At 53.3% G+C, this 18,072-nt stretch overlaps 1 long non-coding RNA gene across 1 annotated transcript; it reads right to left on the reverse strand.

Moving 5' to 3' along the window:
- Positions 1-2,621: 2,621 nt before the first annotated feature.
- Positions 2,622-6,457, reverse strand: LOC120602871 (uncharacterized). Its single transcript, XR_005652882.1, has 2 exons — positions 5,227-6,457; positions 2,622-4,374 (listed from the first exon to the last, which is right to left on the reverse strand). It is a non-coding gene; the product is annotated as an uncharacterized LOC120602871 (long non-coding RNA).
- Between the last annotated feature and the right edge of the window lie 11,615 nt (positions 6,458-18,072).

Genomic DNA, 18,072 nt, shown 5'->3' on the forward strand with positions numbered 1-18,072 from the left:
TCCACCTGGAGATTTCCAGAACTTGTCACGGAGCTGAGGATGTAGGGGTGGCGAGGGTGGGCAGGTCGTGCCTAGGGCTGGCGGGGCCATCATCTGGAGCCGTTTGTCCATACTGCAGATACTGGTCCGCTTCCATATAGGCTGCCCGTCCCTGGTGCCCACCGTGGGCCTCCTGTGGGGAAAATCCACCTGCCAGGGATGCTCAACATGCTTTCCCAGAGTGGGTGGAATGAAGTTTCTTATCCTGTTTTCACAGGAGCAAGCATGGGCACCTTTTCTCATTTCTCCCAGCCCGGGCTGGTCGGCCGAGCATGCTCCATCCAGCAAAGCGATGAAGTTCAGTGAAGGCTGGGTGCCAGGGGTGACATTTCACGGGAACATGTGGTAGGTGTCCCTCATTCTACACAAAAGCTCCTCATATAGGGGCCTGGCCTTTTCCAGGGAGGGAAGCTTATCTGCTCCCTCCCGTGGGGTTCTCACCAGAGGATTTCATTCCTGAGCTGTAACCGCTTTATTTTGGGGGCTGGAAAATGCATGGGGAACTGCACTTGGACCCATTTGCTTCCTGCTCCCGGTCACTGGTGCTCAGTTTGTCTCAAAGGGGCACGTCACCCTCGCTCTATCAAAAACCATCAAGACCCTGTCCAGGCCGGCTTCGTGGGCCTGCGCAGTCACCCCTCAAGCTCAACACTCTTCTGTCCCTGTCTTAAAATTCCTAAATCTTTTGAACAAGGAGCCGGGCCTCCGAAATTATATGGCTGATCTCTACTTTGGCTGGTGGTTAACAGGGTATTAAAGTTAAAAACGAAAACAAAAACATGATTATATATATATATAGAATTTAGTTTCATATATATATATATATATATATATATATGAAACTAAATTCTGTTTATAGAAATAATTCCAGAGTCTATAGACAAGATAAAAATATTTGAATTGGAAATCAATTGTATTTAGGAGAAACGTGCACTCTGAAGAGGCAGGAAGTTGTTCTGGGAATAGAGCCCGTGAGTCGGGAGCATCTGTGTTCCGTCCCCAGCTCTGCCACGTGTGTGCTAAGCGCCGTCTTCAGGTGAGCACCCTGGGTGCAGGGGGCTCAGCTTCCACCTGCGGGGTCCTTCGAGGGGCCGGACGGTGGGAGAGTTCAAGAGGAGATCTGACACGTACCAGGTGCTCAATAAAAAATGTCCTCGGCTGTCACAGTTATCATTTGACGTGAAGGCTCAGGTACAGATTGACTACTTTTAATATAAGTCCCTTTTATCTCTTCTCATTAGGAAGGTGATATGCACTGTTGTAGAAAACTTGGAGAATTCGAAGGGAGGGAGGAAGCGTTTCCCTCTTAATCCCTTTATTCCAAAGCCTTCGGCCAGTGATTTCACAGTTTGTTTCTTTACAGTTCTATAAATAGACATACAAGTACATTACATTTTTAAACCTTTTTTTTCTTTTATCTCATCAATTTATTTTTAAATGGGAATGCTGGTGAGGCCCTGCGAGAGAATCTGAGCAGGACTAGCGACCCCCAGGCTGTGGACTCATCCAGGGGACCATACTGGACTGCATTGTCACATGCAGGCAGAAAACCACAGCTTCCATCACCTCCTGTTCGCAAGGGCCATACGTTTATGACACGTACAGTCACGAAAGTGCTGATTGATAAAAACTGCACATCACAGTGTCCTTAACCTGCTGCTGCCTCATCTTTCCCATTTGTGATTTGGTTAAAAATATATGTATTTTAACAGTTTCGGGCTCTTATTTTTAATATCCACAGTCTGTTGTAGAATCTGCTCAGTGAGGCAGTGGGAGAAACCATACCCAAGGTCTCCTCTTTGGCACCTTTGTGAGGCTAGCTGGCTGAAGGGGAGGGGCCTGCTGGGGGTGCAGGCCCGTTGGGGGTCCCTGACCCCACACCCACACTGCATCAATGAGCTGTTTGGGGCCCAGAGACTCCTGGAAACTGAAGCTTGAATGCCAGGAGAATCCAGGCGTGGGGTTGAGTCTTGACTTCACTGGCTACTGGCTGGGTGACTCCGGGCCAGTCCCTTCTCTCTGCTTCCCTGAATCTGGAGAGCAAGGGGGCGGTACACAGTAGCCCCAACCTCACAGGGCCACAGGATGGGCAGGACGTGCTCTACAGCTCAGTGCACAGGGTCTGCCCACCCCTGCCAGTCCCTGCAGTCTCACGGAGGAAGGCTCCCCAGGCAGGGACAGGGGCACAGGGGCACAGATCAGAACCCCCACCCCACCCCTTGCCCAGGGTAGCACAGGAGACTGGCACATTTGGGAGAGGGGCCCAGAGCCCCAGGGCCCAGGCACTCCAAACCGGAGGGTCTGGCTTCCAGGCCTCCGATGCCAGCCTGGGGGCAGGGCTTCTGCATCAGCAGTGCCCAGTGGGCACGGCGGCCCTGGAAACTAACCAGGGACAGAAGCCAGACCATGGGACCAGGGGAGGCAGCCCTGCACCCCGCACCGCCATCCTCGCAGCTCCCCGCACTCAGGTCCCTGTGGCTGGACCGGGGCACCCTCGCTGTCCCTCGCTGTCCCGTCCCGGAGCCCAGCCCCGAGTCCCTGGCCTGCTGCAGGTTGAAGCAAGGACGAGAGATATGTTCGTTTTTATTTAATTTATTTTAGACAAGTGTTTGTTATAGAAAATTTGGAAATACAGAAAAGCACAGAAAACAGAAATTACCCATGAGATAACTACTGGGTATATTTTGTTGAAATTCCTCTGGTATATTTTCCAAATTATATGTATATGTACTGTGCGTGTGTGCGTGCACACGCGCATGCACGTGCACAATCATACTGTAGGGTATTTCAGAATCTCTTTAATATTCTGTGAGCATTTTATGTCATTAAATATTATTCTCTACAGGATCTGAAAAACAAATTTTAAATTTCCATTATTTTAAAAATCAACTTCGTTGAGGTCTAATTTCCATGCAGTAAGATCCCTTTCGCTTATACTGTTCGATGAGTTTTGACAAACACATACACCCGTGTAACCACCACTACAATCAAGAAAGAAAATATTCATCACAAAATGTCCCCGAGTCCCCGCCTCCCAGGCCCCAGGCAACCACTGATGTGAATCCTGTCATTATAGTTTTACCTTGATTTCACTTAATATACATGAGATCATAGAGTATGGACCCTGGCTCAGCAGAATTGATATTCTACGGCTGAATGTCAATGGCTTGTTCTTTTGCATTGATTTATAATATCCCATCGTTATGCCTATCACAATTGACCTGTTTGTTGGTGGACGACTGGGTTGTTTCTGATGTTTTGCTCTTGTGAGTAGAGGCTTGTGAAGGCTGATTTTAAAATATTCTTAACCAGCAGTGTCCCAGGGTGAGGTGTACGCACCCAGTGCGCATGGTCTGTGTTATTTCTCTGTCACGCACCCGAGAGCCGTGGAGTAGTCCATCCTACGGGTGGGTTAAAACGCCTGTCGCTGTTGTCAGACATGTCTCTTTAGAGGTTTTGCTGTTATAAATAATGCCGCTCAGGACATCTCGATACTGACACTGTTCTGTATGGCTACGCTGCCTTCCTGAGGTTGAATTCCCAGAAGCGGAAGTGTCAGGCCAAAGGGTGTCTGTGCGCGTGGGGCCCGGACATCCAGGTATGTTCAGGTCCATTTTCCTCCATTTGCTTCTCGTATTAAGGATTCGCATCACTATCTGCATTGTTCAGATGGCAAAACCAAGGGCCAAAGTGACCAGCCAGCGGCCGCACAGCGGCGAGGGGCAGCGTTCGGAGGAAGCCCAACCCCTAAGTCCATTTGCTTCCCGGACAGCTTCCCTGCCACACTCCTCTGCCTGCAGCAGAAACGCCTGGAATTTTCCGACAAAGATTCATGGAAATCGTGAGAGATGAAAGGTAGCCTCGTGCTAATTAGCCTGGCTCTGGTTCGGTTCATCCACCGAGCTCGGACGCGTGTGCCTATCTATGCTTTCACACGCATGCACACTGGCACTCACACGCAGCCGACGCTAGTGCGGGCCAGTCCAGACGATCCGGTCCACGTTCTCCTTCCAAACCCCTTCAGCGCCGAGCCAGGAGCCACAGGGGGCCCTGGCTTGGCTTCCACGCATGTACTCAGACTTGGCCCAAGGGACTCTTGTTATTTCTCCAAATCAAATCTCCTCTTGAGGACAAAGATCAGGCTGCTGGGGGAATACAAAAGAATGATCCGTTCCCCAGACGGCTGCTCCCAAAGAGGTGCTGCAGCCGGTCTGGGGGGTGGCTGCGCCCTGGCGCTCGGCCAGTGCCCGGTGGCATGCAGGTGCTCCTTGGGGGATGGGAGGCCTAGGTGTCCGTACAGGTCTCTCACGCTGTAGAAATAGCTCAGCACTAAAACTGAGACAAAGATCGATTTCGTTCACTTATTCATCGGTTCCTATGTGTCTGACGGGGCTACATCCATCTTATGTAACCCTTAACGACCAAAAGCCGTCATCCCCATGTTATAGAGGAGAAACCTAAGGCTCAGAGAGGTTAAGAAACTTGCCTGAGGTCACACAGCATTGGGCACTCAATCTCAGTGTGGCTGCTCTTTGCAGACATCAGGCCCCAGCCTCTCTTCTGAGTTAGAGAAGCCTCTGCCCCGTGTGTGACTCGCAGGCTCCAAGGAACACACAGCCCTCTGGAGCCAGCTCCGGTAGAACCCAAGGTCACTCTGGTGCCTGGAGGATACCAGTGGTCCAGACTCTCCCTCCCCACCTGCCCAAATCCTGCCAGGTCCCTGAGAGGCTTCCTTCCTGAGACCGCACCCCAGGCTCACCCCACTGCTGTGGGGACCCATTGACAGTCCATCCCTCCTCCGTTGAAGGTGGTGGTGTTCCCTGAGTCGGGGAAAAGAATCACCTCCTCTCTGCCCTGGGTCTGAGGCCTCCCTGCTCTGCCAGCCAGGAGGCCTAAGGAGGCCTTTGCCCACAGGGGAAGAAACCAGAAAAGGAAGAGCCCATTCTCTCAGAAAACATGTGTTTTCTGTTTATAGAGGGGCCTGTCCAGTTCCCATGCTTTGTTCTTTAATATGGAGCCAAGAAAAAAAAAAATCAAATGTGCGGCTTCCTCTCTAAGGTACATTTGGAGGCTGGAAAGCCTGGATTGTCGTGGGCACACTGTGCTGGGTCTCGCGCTGGCCTGGGCCAGGGCCTCGAGTCCTGTCTGCTGCAAACGTCCAGCATCACGTGGCCCTAGTCTACCAACCTGGAAAAGGCACATGGAAAGCCAAAATGTCCCCTAGGTGCCTCCCAGGGAGGCAGGGGGAGGAGATGAGAGAGGCAGGCAGCTTCAGTGTAGCTGGTGTTTGCTTTCTTCAACACTGAGTCCGTATGTGTGTGTGTTTGATATCCTGGGGTCCTCTCACGCACACTTCCTGGCCCTGTGTCACCTGCATAGCTGACTTGGTCCAAAAGACCACCCACTTTATCACTCTCGTTAGATACTACATAGATGCCCATCACTTGCACAAAGGGACACTGAGTAACACATAGGTGGCTGCTAACTTGGCACAGATCTCCAGGCTCCTGGAGGTAGAGTTTATAGGCACTAGGCACCTTCAGAGCAGAGAGGGGCTTAGCTCTGGGCGGGAGAGTCCTCCTGCTGAGGATGAGGCCGCAGTGAGGCTGGGTAACAGAACTAGCAGCCACTGTGCCTACTGAAAGCAAACTATGACCATGGAGCCAGATCAGCACAGTGTAAAAGCTGAGCCTAGAATTAGGGATCTGGGTCCAAGTGCAGGATGTGCCCTTTCTCTTGAGAGGCCTTGGACAAGTTGCCTCTATGATCTCAGCCCCCCTCATCTGTGAAAAGGATGATTGGTGTTACCAGCACTTAATGGAGCTGCTACGAGGCGTAAGGAGATGACACATGGCATACATCCCAGCCCTGCCTGGTATTGGTTTTCAATAAATGGCAGCTATTAGATTTCTGGGCCTTCAAACTTTTTTGAAGTGGGGCTGTAACTCCAGCCATGTTCTCACAGCTTAGACCCCAGTCACAGCCAGCAGAAAGAGGGGGGCTCTGAACTGGGATAGAGCCCGGTTTGCTGGGCCTAGCTTTCTCCCTGCCAAGAGAGGGTGCCAGCAGACATGGAGGCTTAACGGGAGCCTCACCTCCTCCCCAAGGGCGCTGCGGCGCGCTTTGATACGCTCGCTTTCCCTCCTGGCCTGGCACGCCTGCAGCTCTTGTCCCGGGGTTCCCGCCAGGGCCGCCCCTCTTCGATCTCTGGCCCTTGGCTGTGAGGTCTCCACTGCAGCCCCCGGGTCCAGCGCTCTGGGGCTTGCAAGAACAGGAATGAGCACAGAAGGACGTGCACGCGGGAGCTCCTTGGGGAACCGCGCCCTTCCACCGCGGCGTTCAGCGGCCTTGACCTTGCAGGCCACACGCCCTTCCGTCCCGCTCCGGAAGCCAAGACCAGCGCGACGGGCGGCGCGGACGCAGCGTGGCGGCGAGTGGGCGGGGCCGGGCGGGGCCTTACGTACCCGGGGGCGGGATCTCTGCACGGCCGACCGCGGAAGCCCGGGCGAGGGCGCAGCGGGCCGACTGCTGGAACACAGCGGCGCCGCCGAGGGGGCGGGGCGCGGGGCGGGGCGCGGGGCGGGGCGGGGCCTCCACACGCTGGGGCGGGGCCTCTGGGGGCCGTCTCCCGCTGCCTGGGCTGCGGGCGGTTCCGACGTGGTGTCGCAGTCCGGGGGGCGGAGCCTGGGCGGGGCCTTAGGCGGACATAGGCGGGGCCTCCACGGGGCCCGCTCGGAAGCTCCCGGGCGGGCTCGGCGGCGGTGACGGCATTAGGGCGGGGTCTGGGCGGGGCCTCGGGGCGGTGGCGGCGGTGGCGGTGGCGATTTCAATTTCCACGCCACGCCCCGCCCTCTGCGCTCGAGCCTGCCAGGCCTTTGCTCGCGTTCCAGAGCTTTTTAAGCTAAATTTCATCTTATTCAGATTTTCTTTACTTTAGACTTTCATTTTTTAAAGTTTGATAATTTTCTGTCTTTTTTCCTCCTCCCCAACCAGATAACAACCAGGCAGTAGAGAATTTGGAAAACCTAGGAATGGACAAATAAAAATGAGAAATCTTTCAGAATCTCACAGCAAGTCACGGCCGGGAGCTCAATGTGGACTCTGGTCTTGAGTCCTTTTTTTTTTTTTTTTTGTAAATACATAGATTTTTAATTAACACTTTACATGCTCTTGAGGTTGTCTTAAAAATAACTGATTTTTTTTTCTGACTGCAAAAGCACGCATTTTTCCTTTTTTACGCAATTGTACGTATCTTTGAAACAAATGGGATCGTACTGTACATATTGTTCTGCAATTTTCTCCTTTCATGCATGGTTATATTATAAATGTCCCCAAGTCACTGAATGCTTATCCGCAATGCTACTTGTGATCACGCAGCCCTGTGTCGGGTGTTCCATGTTTTATTTAACCTATATGCTATGATTGGACATTGAAGGTCAGTTTCCATCTCTTCCTTCTTTTGTGATGAACATATTTGTAGCTAAATCTTTGTGCATGTTCATGAAAATTCCTTGTTATAAATCCCTAGGTGCGGAATTGCCGACTCAAAGAATCTCTAATGCTTCTCGTACCCGTCTTTTTAAATGTTTTCCAAGTTTAAGTAGTAATAACTGAATGTTTTAACAAATGTTATGAACCAAGAATACTGTATATACAAAAAATGATCTTATATACGAAATATATCAAGAACTCCTACATCTTAACAACAAACCTAGTTAAAAAGTTGGGCAAAGGACTTGAATGGACATCTCTCCAAAGATGATATGCGAATGGCCAATAAACACATGAAAAGATATACAACAAAACGAATTGCTAGGGAAATGCAAATCAAAACCTCAGTGCAATACCACCTGATACCTATGATGAAGGCTATCGAAAATAAACAGAAAAACCCAAGAAGCATCGGTGAGGAAGTGAAGATGTTGGAACTCCACGCATTGCTAAAGGAAAATAAAATAGTGCAGCTGTGTGGAGAACAATAAGGTGGCAGCTCCTCAAAAAGTTAACCATAGAATTGATGCGCGACAGGAAAAATTCCCTCGACTTGACTGCGGGGAGACCAAGCCCTGTACCGAGAGAAGAAGAGGGTCCTTTGGCGGTGAGCGTAGAAAGAAGTCAACACACGTGCCAAAGTTAGAGTCAAAAGGAAAGTTTCTTAGAAAAGGGGTGACACTCCGCCGAGTGTGGGATCTTAGAGGCGGAGAGCGAGTGGGAGAGAGTGACAGAGGAAAGACACGGAGAGGGACCCTGAGTGTTCAGGGAATTCAGTTTATATGTCATTCTTTAGTTCCCATGTCCTTTGATATGGACATTCAGTGAGATAGAGGAAGAGTTTGTAGTGTGAAAAGGTAAGAATATGTAGAGCGAAAGGCCTCCTGGCAGTTCCCAGCCTTTAATCCTTAGGTTCCCCATGGGTTTAGCCACAGGGAATGACTATTGGTTCCTGTTTCCCCATCACAGGTGTGGAGAATGGGCTATTAGCAATCCCAGCAGAAATCTTCCTTTCTCTGCAGGTGTCCTCTGGCCTGGCTGCACCGCAGATCAGCATATTAGAGTCTTTGCATGTGGCTTGATTAACATTTTTAATTCTCTTGCCTCCTCCCTACATTAGAATTACCACATGACCCAACAATTCCACTCTTGGCTACATACCCAAAAGAACCGAAAGCAGGGACTTTAACAGATAGTTACACATCTATGTTCATAGTAGAATTATTCACAATAGACAAAAGGTAGAAGTAACTCAAATGTCCTCAGGCGATGAATAGACAAACAAAATGTGGTGTATACATACAATGGAATATTATTCAGTCTTAAAATGGAATGAAATTCCAACACGTGCTACAATGTGGATGAATCCTGAAAACATTGTGTGAAATAAGCTAGACACAAAGGACAAATATGATTCCACATATACGAAGGACCTGGATTAGTCAAATTCAAATTCCTAGAGACAGAAAGCAAAATGATATTGACCAGGGGCTGGGAGAAGGGAAGAACGGGGAGTTATTATTTAATGGGGACGGAGTTTTAGTTTGATCTAATGAAAAAGTTAAGGAGACGGATAGGGGTAATGGTATGTGAATGTATTTAATGCTGCCGAAACGGTAAATTTTATGTTATGTACATTTTACCTCCCCGCCCCCCCCCCAACACACACAGACATTTCTGTTGGGGGTGGGGGAGATCTTTCCTAGATTCCAGTTCCAAGAATGCCTGGATGGGACAAGGCCTGCACATGTAGCAAGCTCCTTGGGGGTGACCCTGCCCAGGTGCTCTGGGACAATCCTTAGGAGCCCTGCTCTGGGGAAACACATCAGCCTTACACATCCAGCATTTTCCGTAATATTTTCCAAGCTGAGAGAGAGAAACCTGCTTTGGGGAAGCAGTGTGTCACTATGGATCTTTATCTGAACTTGTTTTTTTCTTTCTGGGCCATTGAAACACACACACACACACACACACACACGACTCTCTTTGTCTTGACTGCAAACATAATACACGTTCATTGTCAACGACATTGCAACACAAAAAAGTGACCCGTGAGAAAATAAGTCATACAGAATCCTAACTCAGAGTGACCACAATTGACTTTGGGTGTATATTTATCCAGCCTTTCTTCTCTACTCATAATACTTAAATCATTGCAGCCATGTATCATATTTTATAATCTGCATTTTCGCTAATACACAATGAACCATTCATCTCGTCTTCAAATAGGTGCCTATAGCCCACTTTTTAAATAATTGCAGAAGAATCCGTGGCTCAGACGTCCCACATAGAACTTTTTTAACGAACTCTTTGTTGTCGCTGTCCAAGTGATTTCCAAATGTGCTGCTATGAGCATCCTCTTAAGGAAACCCTAGGAGAGTAATTATAACTTCATAGAGGATTTGCTTTGTAAAGGCTCTTGAATATATTACCAGTTGGCCTTCCATGAAGGGCAAATGGATTATTCCAGCACCAGCGGCTCACGAGTGTGTGCGGGTATAGTTTTTACACAGAGATGTCCTAGTTCTACCTGGCGGGAGGCCTGTCATGGCAGGGACACCACCTATGTTCTGGGTGGGCCCTCCGTGGACCCGTTTTCACCTTTGCTCAGTAATCCCCAGGAGAGTTGGGCAGAGAGGACCTGGCCCTGAACTCTGCCGGGGCAATGGCCTTGGCCCCAGAGGCCTGACCCTGGGCAAGGCTGACCCCTACTTGCCCCTGGAGGCCACTGGGTATTTTCACTGCTTGTTTGCTGGCACTGCCAGGACTGCATGGACCATCTCCCAGGCGTGGGGCGTGGAGGGTCCTCCAACTTTCCACAAGGCCCATCGGGCTCCTCGCCGTGGCTTGGAGGGTGGTACCCACCACTGTAGGCTTGACAGTCTGAGACACATTATTACTTTGAAACAGGACTCCTGTATCAAGCAGTTACCCCCAGGACCCACACACGCACCCTCCCTCTGCCAGGCCCTCCTTCACGGCAGCCCTGGTGGAGGGCCACTGGTGGCCCTGCTGTCAGCCCAACCCAGTCACACAGGGGCTCAGCCCAAAACCTGGGACTGGCTTGGAGTACCCTCTCCACATCCATCCATCTTGGTAACAAGCAAGATCACCAGGGACACAAGAGACACAAAGTCCTAGTCGTCCTTCCTGCGAGGCCCCTGTAATCAGCCCGTCCTCCCCTCCCCTGGACCACAACCTTCCCTGTCTGGACAATCGCCTCCCTAATTGCTGCCTGCCCTCAGCCTTCTTAACATCCTTTATGCTCCACCACCCCAGGGGGGCCCCCTGCTTCTCTCTCCAGCCTCATCTCCCACCCTTTATCCAGCACTGCCTCCCAGCTTCTCCAGCCACAGAGACCTGCTCGTCTTTACTCGCACGCCGTTCTCTTCGAAGGGATTGTTCTTCCCACTCGCGTTGCCTTCCCAGGTTCTCCCCTCACTCCTACTGTGCGTGACAACAGCAGCTGATGTTATGGAGCGTGTACCTGAGCAAGGCTCAGCTCAGCTTCCGCCTCCTCCAGGAAGCTCTCCAGGAAAGATCCTGTGGCTATGACAAGCCTCTCCTTCAGCGCCTGGCCCTCCTAGCTTTGGTAACAATCTTTGCCTTGGAGCCCCACTGGGCTGTGAGTTTCCGGAGAGCAAGGACTTGAATCTTCAGTGTCCTCAGAGCCCAGCCCAGGGCCTGTCTCCAGTGTCGAGTCACATCCTGTTTGGGGGAACAAGTCCAGGACAGCCGAGCTTGGTTAAAGCAAGCGGCCAAGCTTGATGCGAAGAGGACCACTGTTCAGAAATGAACTCAGACAATCCAGTTTCAGACACGCGATCGCCTGGAAACAGAAAAGCTTGAAAATTGTTCTTGAAAGAGAGGGATTAAAAAGCAAAGGGAAACGAGAAACAACAGTCCCCTTCGTGTTACCTAAGAGAGCGATAGAGCGATGGCTGTTCCAGGATGACCCTGCTGTGCGACCTCGGGCAAGAGTCCTCCCTCTCTGGGCCTCGGGCCTCGTCGGCGAGAAGCTGGCCTTTGCGATCGCCCTGGACCTTTCAGCTCTGAGGCTGGGGATGGGATTTCAATGCTAATTACCGAAGGTGCCCACCCTCCAATCAGTAAAATGTCCACGGTATATCCTGCTGGCTTTTGGAAGTGAGGATGAGTCCCCTTCTAGAACACTCCAAAAGATTCAGTGCAAACACTTCACTCTCAATGGCCCTGCCCTGCCCTCCCTCCAGCGGTCAGAAGCTTGCTGGCCTGTGGCAGGAGGGCGAATGCCTGCGTACACATTCAACACTCGCTCCGGGGCAGATAGCCAGAGGGGCAGCTGTGCTTTGTCCCCATTTCCCTGTCCTCATAAACATTCTTCCATCTTAGTGGTCAGAGAGACCTGTGTCACATCTGCTGACCACCCGCATGGACCCTCCTCATGGTTCAGACCTCACGGCCAGGCACCCTTGGTCGGCCTCCAAGGGACGCCAGATGATTAGAGGGTTCTAGCGGAGCCAGGGGACCCAGCAGGAGGCCTGCATGGTCCAGTGGGGTCAGGAAAGCGGTGGTCAGAGAGGAAGCGTTGCAGGGAAGAGGACCCATCCCCGCGAAGGACTAGCCATGACGACGTTCCCAACCGTTTGGGTGACAGGACAAACACAAGGACCCGACAAGTTATTTATAAAGCCATGTTTGTTCAACATGAAGAAATGGCCTTTATCTGGAGATCGTCTTCCTACTGAAGAAGTAGATTTATAAATATCCTTTCAGAAAAGGAAATTATAATTATTTTTCTAAAGACCCCAACATGGAAAAATAGAAAGTCAGCAATCTTCAGTGGGTCTGCAATATTTCCTTTTAAATTTGACCAGTCTGTGAACCCCAGATGTCTGAGAACCCCTTCCTGCGTGCTCCCTGCTGAGGCCCAGAGACACAACGCTGCTCCCCTACTCGGAGCTCAAAGCCTGCAGTAGCTCCCTACCGCCCTCGGGGTGGAACCGAATCCCTTAGGGGCAGGCGGGAGGAGGGGAGGAGGAAGGGTCACCGGCGGTGGCGGTGGCGGTGGCGGTGGCGGTGGCGGGGTCTGGTCTGCACCAAGCCTGCCCGGTGGCGCTAGTCCTCACCGGGTGGATGGGGAGGTGAGGGCCAGTCCGAGAGTTCTGTCGGAGCACGGCAGGGTCTAGGTCTTGGCTCCCTGGGCAGCCGCACCCCACCGTGGCCCTGACTTTCTCACAGGGACGGAGGCCTCCTGGCAGGAGGGCTGGGGAGAAGTGGAGGTGGCTTGGGCCGCACAGCACCTGGCAGGGGAGTGCGGAGTGGGGAGCGGGGAGCGGGGAGCGGGGAGCGGCGAGTGGCGAGTGGGGAGGGCTCTGGCAGCGGACTCGGGGCCTCGCAGCGGCAGTGGGAAGCTAAGGGGCTCCTGGCAGGGAACGTGGGGGGCTCCCGGCAGGGCCGCCCGCCCAGACGCGCTGCCAGACTGATTAGCATGGGCGAGGGGCGCTGGCGCGGGGGGCGCCGCCGGCCCGAGCTGGCACGTCCCTCGCGGACCCAGCTGGCCGGGCCGAGACACAAAGCGCCTCAGACGGCGGCGGCGCTCGGCCATTCACGCGCAGGGGCGGCCCGGGCGCGGGCGGCGAGGAATTCCCGCCGCTGGGGCGAAGAATAGCGCCTGGGCCGGGCGGGGCTGGGCCGCCCGGCGCTCCTGACCTTGAACCTTTGTGACTGGAGCGCATGCAAATCGCGGCGGGGCCGCGCCAAGCCCCGAGGGCGCTGCGCCGCCCGGGGTGTCCGGGCGAACAATGCGCCACTGTCCCCGCGCGGTGCCGCGGGCTGGGAACGGCGCGGGCACGCACCCGGCGGCGCGGCGCGGAATGCCAATGCGGGCTCCCCCGGGTGCGGGCCCGGGGCCTGCGAGCGGCTGCGGCCCCACCCCGCGCCCCGCTCCCGCGCGTGCGGGCCTGCGGCCTCGTCCCAAGGATCTAAGGCTCCTTCAGGAGCCTTGTCTCTCCCTCCTGCCTTCCTGTCTTTCACTTATTGGTTTCATTTTTTAAATCCTGTAAATGATGGGTAACAAAATAAAGGTCTCCCCAATAACCGCGTTACCAGGACAGACCGAGCGCGCTACCTGGGGCGGGTTCCTGTCCCCTTCTCCTTCCATGCGGTACATCCCTTTGTCACTGGGGCGTAAACATTTCCTTTCGTCATCGACACCGTCCGTCAGTGCTCCTTTTAAAAGCTAAAAGCCGATCGGAATTGTTCTTTCTGGCTGAGTCTAGTCCCAGCTGCCCGGGTGTCCCCATGGCAGGGACAACAGCTACTCAACGGGGTCCTGTCAGCCGCATAAGTAGGCATACAAAGAGAAAAGACAGGGAGGACCCATGAGTCGCTAGATTACAGGTTGCTAAACTGAGCCCAGAAGGGCTGTGCCACGCCTCACGTGGGCCCCGGGTCACCTGTGCTCACCGTGGTGTCGTCTTTACTACGTGACAAAATAGGGCCAGCAGCAGGGCCTCAGAAAGCTCATGTCCCACGGAGGAAGCTTGAGCTGGCTTATGCAAGCACGTGCATGACCATGTGGTTCCAGTACCTTCTGTTAATTCGAATTGGACACATTTGAGATAGGAGCCCCAGCGCGGTCAGGTGGCCCAGCCCTGAAGCCGCCTGCTGACTGGTCCCTCGTCTTCCCGGGACTCAGTGTCCCCATCTGATAAGGAGTATCATGCCTGCTTGCCCATCTCACAGGGGCAGTGGATGCAGGGGTGCTCCTCTGGGTCCACAAGGCTGTCCGGGTGTGAGGGGGGCCGTGTGCGTGCGTGTGTGCGTGCGTGTGTGCGTGCTTGTGTGCAGGGAGTGTGAGCATGAGTCCGGTCTTACCGAGGCACTGGAGGTTCGGCTCTGCTCGGAGAGGGCCCAGGACGGGAGCGAGAGGTTCAGAGGTGGGACCTTGGACAAGGCACTGCGTCTCTGGGCCTCACTTTCTCTAGGTGTTAACCGAGGGAGTTGTGGAGAGGTCCTCCAAGGATTCTTTCAGCTTTCTTAGATAGTAAGTGAGTGAATCACTAGACTCGCTTTTTAAAGGATGAGACTAGAACTCAGCACTGCACCCTTCTCAGCCCGGGTCCTGAAGGTGCTAGCTTTACTGATTTCCAGCAACCACCTCAGCCCTAGGCCTCCTTTAGGCTGGATGCTGGGACAGAGCCCCGGAAGGGCATGAGACCCTGTTCTGGTCCTTGGGGAGATCAGAGCCTAGCTAGAGGCAGGAGGGGTGGGCAGGGAAGGTTAAGGAAGTGGACGGTGACACGGTGAGGGAGGAGACATATGGATGGTGGGCATGGTGTGTGTGTGTGTTGGTGGGGGTGGGGTGTGGAGAGGCCCAGGAAGCCTCTTGCGAGGGGGCCGCCTGAACTGAGCCTTAAGGAGAATGGGTAGCTTATCGTCAGAAGACAGAGTGTTGAGCACTTCAGGCAGAGGGAATCGGGGGCGGAGGGAGCCCGTAGGACATGGGGCCACTCCTGGCAGAGAGAAGAAGCACTCCAGGCAGAGGGAGTATTCTGAAAGGCCAAGGACACAGAGAATGTGAGAATGCGCTCTAGCGAAATCCCTTCCTCAAGCAATTTCCCTACTTCTTCGCATTTCTACCCGCCGCCTCCTAGGGGGTCAGCCAGACTAGAAACACAAAAGAAAAGTAAAATAAAGGAGCGAGTCCGAGTCCGGCCAAGGGAGATGTTGAGGAAGGAGAACGGGGTGGGGAGAGGCCGTGCGATGAGGGAAACGCTGTCTGCTCCCAACTCCTGAAGAGTTGCAGATGGGGGCCGGGCTCGCCCTCGGAGCAAAGGCAGACCTCTCAGCCCCGAGATGTGGGGTGCTATTAAGGAGTGTTGCATGTGCAGGAGACGGACACCTTTCTGGCCCTTGCATCACCTACCAATCAGGGCTGCTCTCCACGTGGGTGTAGCCGGGAGGCTGGATGGCACCGTTCAAGCTTTTGGAGGGTGCCTGGCAGGGTTCCTGGGCAGGACTTGGGGCGTCAGAGAAGACTTCCTGGAGGAAGTGATGGCAAAGGCTTGACCTGATTCCGGCAGGGAGAATGGCTGCAAAATGGCAATGACAATGACACAAAGATCCCAGGGTGGGCGAGGGTGAAACGGGCCAATGTGCAGTGAGCCCCGGGGACCAAAGGTGCATTGTCCCCCCCTTCAGCCTGCTGAACATCTGGCTGCTCCAGGGACTAAGCTGAGCTGTGCAGAGGGTGGCTGGGGGAGGGGAGATATTTGAATTCTCAAGTCCTTTGTACTCTTAATAATAAAATTATTATTAAAATGATTATTAAACGATTTCTGGAATAAAACTGGTAAGTCGCGATTGACTGATCTCCACTCCCAAAGACACATCTTGAAAACAAACAAAATCCAGAAAGACTGTGAGCCCCAGATGTCCGCTGCTGTCCTTAAACATTCCTCGGCCTCACGGACGCACACGGGGGGATCGTCGTGAGTCAGACAGGACCGGTCTTGGGCATCATGGACTCTGCTCGCTGAGCCATCGAGGAGGAGATGGAGGCCCTAGGGCCCTCGTCTTAGCCAAACGGCCAGGGAGAGAACCAGGTCTCCCGCCTTCTAGGTCTTTCCACTACTTCACCGGATTCCTAGGAAATTAGCAATGGAAAATCGATCCCACTCTGGGGGAAGAAGCGAGTCGTATTTTCCGTCCTGGCTCCTTGAGAGCACCTGGGATGCTGCGGGTCCCTCACAGCCCCCCCACCCTGCACAGGACCCCGGTTATGTCACCCACCCGGGGGGCAGTTAAGGAAGCTGCTCTGGCTTTGCTGAGATCATGGGCGGAGACTCGGTGTGAGATCAGCCCCAGAGGCCTCCAGCTGACCGCATGCGACCTCCTCCTTTGGCTGTCACCGCCCTGGGGGAGCGGGATGGGGGCTGCTGGTTGGGCTGTCTGGGCTGGGCCCAGGGTGACAGGCAGGATCTCAGAGGCTCTCAGGCCCAGGAGAGGAGGAAGCGCTGACATTGGGCTCTGGTCCCACAGCGCGTCCTGCTTTTGTCCTGGGCGGACATGGAGGCTAAGAAGCCATCGCTAAAGCCGGCCTTCCTGGGCTTGACCCTGACTCATGACTCACTGGTCTTGTGCCCTCAGACAGGCTGCGTCACCTCTCTGGGCATCGGCTTCCTCCTCTGTGAAACCAGATGGAACCGTAGCTCGGTGACTGGCACACAGTAAGTGCTCGGTCAATGCCAGCATTTATTTGATACCCATCCCAGACTCGCTCTGTCCATCAGTCTTAACACTGTCATGGAACCCGGTCAGTTCTGTCCTTTCTTCCCCACGCCTTCTGGTCCCCAGGCCTAAAGTCCCAAACTGCTGCATGTGGAATGAGCTGGGACCTGGAGAGGAGCCTGAGTCTCCGAGACCCACAGTGGATCCAGTCAAGACTTGCGGGGCAGAGTTGTTCTGCCCTCCCCATCGGGAGTAGAGGTTCAGGCCCTTGGGGACAAACTGATTCAGACCCTGAAGCCCACAGCTTCACTGAGTGGCATGAGGGCTATGGGAGAGGTGGCAAAGGGGGGTTTTGGTCCCCATTTAGCTGGCAGAAAATCACCCTCGGTGCCCATGGCTAAGCTGGTCCCCTTCTCTCCCTCCCTCTCTCCCTGCTTCCTTCCTTCCTTCCTTCCTTCCTTCCTTCCTTCCTTCCTTCTTCCTTCCTTCCTTCCTTCCTTCCTTCCTTCCTTCTTCCTTCCTTCCTCTCTCTCTCAACCCTATTAATATCTGCTTCTGCACTGGTCGCTGTGCTAGTTGCTGGAAATAGAGTAAAACAAACATACCGACTCTGTCGTTTTCATATTTGCAATCCAGGACGAAGCAGCAAGTAGCGAGCAAACGGCCAGAGCAGCACTGTCTTGTAGAACTTCCTGTGATAGGCAGAATTTTCTCTATTTAACTGTCCAGCACAGTAGCCACTGGCCACATGCGACTATTGAGTTTGAACTGTGGCTAGTACTACTGAGGAGGTGAATTTTAAATTTTATTTCATTTTAATTAATTCGAATTTAAATGTAAATAGTCACATGTGGTAGTGGCTTCCATACTGGACGGCACAGACCTAGAGTCAGGACCAACCTCATCACTCTGTGTTAATAAGTGTTTAGAGCATTTAAGAGCATTTATCACATTTATTCAAACGTGGGGTCTTATTTTTGGTAATCTGTCTCTCCGTGGTGACATATGCCTAGTCTGGTTCCCTTGAAAGCAGAGCCCCGGACAAAGGCTTGGCTGCAGGCAGCTCAACGGGGGATGAGACCCTAGGGGAAACCAGTAAAAGGCACTTTATCAGATTGATCACCGCTGCTGGGGAACAGTACTTGGTCCTATGGGGACTTCTGGGGTACTTAGGAAACACATCTCAGAACTGCCTACCCAGCGGATAAACGGGGAAGCATTTGTCCAGCAGCTCCTGTTCACCCTTGGTTGAGGGTGGCTCCGTGGATGTTGTCGGCTTCCTGGAACTCTCAGGCCATGTGGATGTGAGTGTAGAGTGCGTCCCCCCAG

Source organism: Pteropus medius, unplaced genomic scaffold (assembly GCF_902729225.1).
Source record: "Pteropus medius unplaced genomic scaffold, Ma_sr-lr_union100, whole genome shotgun sequence".
NCBI lineage: Eukaryota > Metazoa > Chordata > Mammalia > Chiroptera > Pteropodidae > Pteropus > Pteropus medius.